Genomic DNA, 615 nt, shown 5'->3' with positions numbered 1-615 from the left:
ACAACAAAACATTTTCGAATTTGGAGGAGAAAGCTGGTGACTAAAATTTCGTGGGAAGATTACGACGCAACGGAAAATGCTTTTCTTTTAATGACGTCCATCCCAAACCCTGTATCACTTCAGTGACACTCTCTCCCCCTATTTCGCGTAATACAAAACGTGCTGCCCTTCTGTGAACTTTTGCGATGTACTCTGTCAATCCTATCTGGTAATGACCGAGCGAGGTGGCGCAGTGGTTGCACGCTGGACTCGCATTCGGGAGGACGACGGTTCAATCCCGTCTCCCGCCATCCTGATTTAGGTTTCCCGTGATTTCCCTAAATCGTTTCAGGCAAATGCCGGGATGGTTCCTTTGAAAGGGCACGGCCGATTTCCTTCCCAATCCTTCCCTAACCCGAGCTTGCGCTCCGTCTCTAATGACCTCGTTGTCGACGGGACGTTAAACACTAACCTAACCTAACCTATCTGGTAATGATCTCTCACCGGCCAGAAGTATTCTAAAAGAAGACGGACAAGCGTAGTGCAGGCAGTCTTCTTTGTAGATCTGTTACATTTCCTAAGTGTCCTGCCAATGACACGCAGTCGCTGGTTTGCCTTCCTCACAACATTTTATAT

The 615-nt window shown here is 47.8% G+C and overlaps 1 non-coding gene across 1 annotated transcript; it reads left to right on the top strand.

The window, feature by feature from the left end:
* The first annotated feature begins 218 nt into the window (after positions 1 to 218).
* On the top strand, positions 219 to 290 carry Trnaa-cgc. The gene has a single exon. It is a non-coding gene; the product is annotated as a tRNA-Ala (tRNA).
* The last annotated feature ends 325 nt before the right edge of the window (positions 291 to 615 follow it).

The sequence above is a fragment of the Schistocerca americana genome, chromosome X, assembly GCF_021461395.2.
Source record: "Schistocerca americana isolate TAMUIC-IGC-003095 chromosome X, iqSchAmer2.1, whole genome shotgun sequence".
NCBI lineage: Eukaryota > Metazoa > Arthropoda > Insecta > Orthoptera > Acrididae > Schistocerca > Schistocerca americana.
Note: the sequence above shows the minus strand (reverse complement) of the source record. Positions and strands in the feature narration are given on the sequence as shown.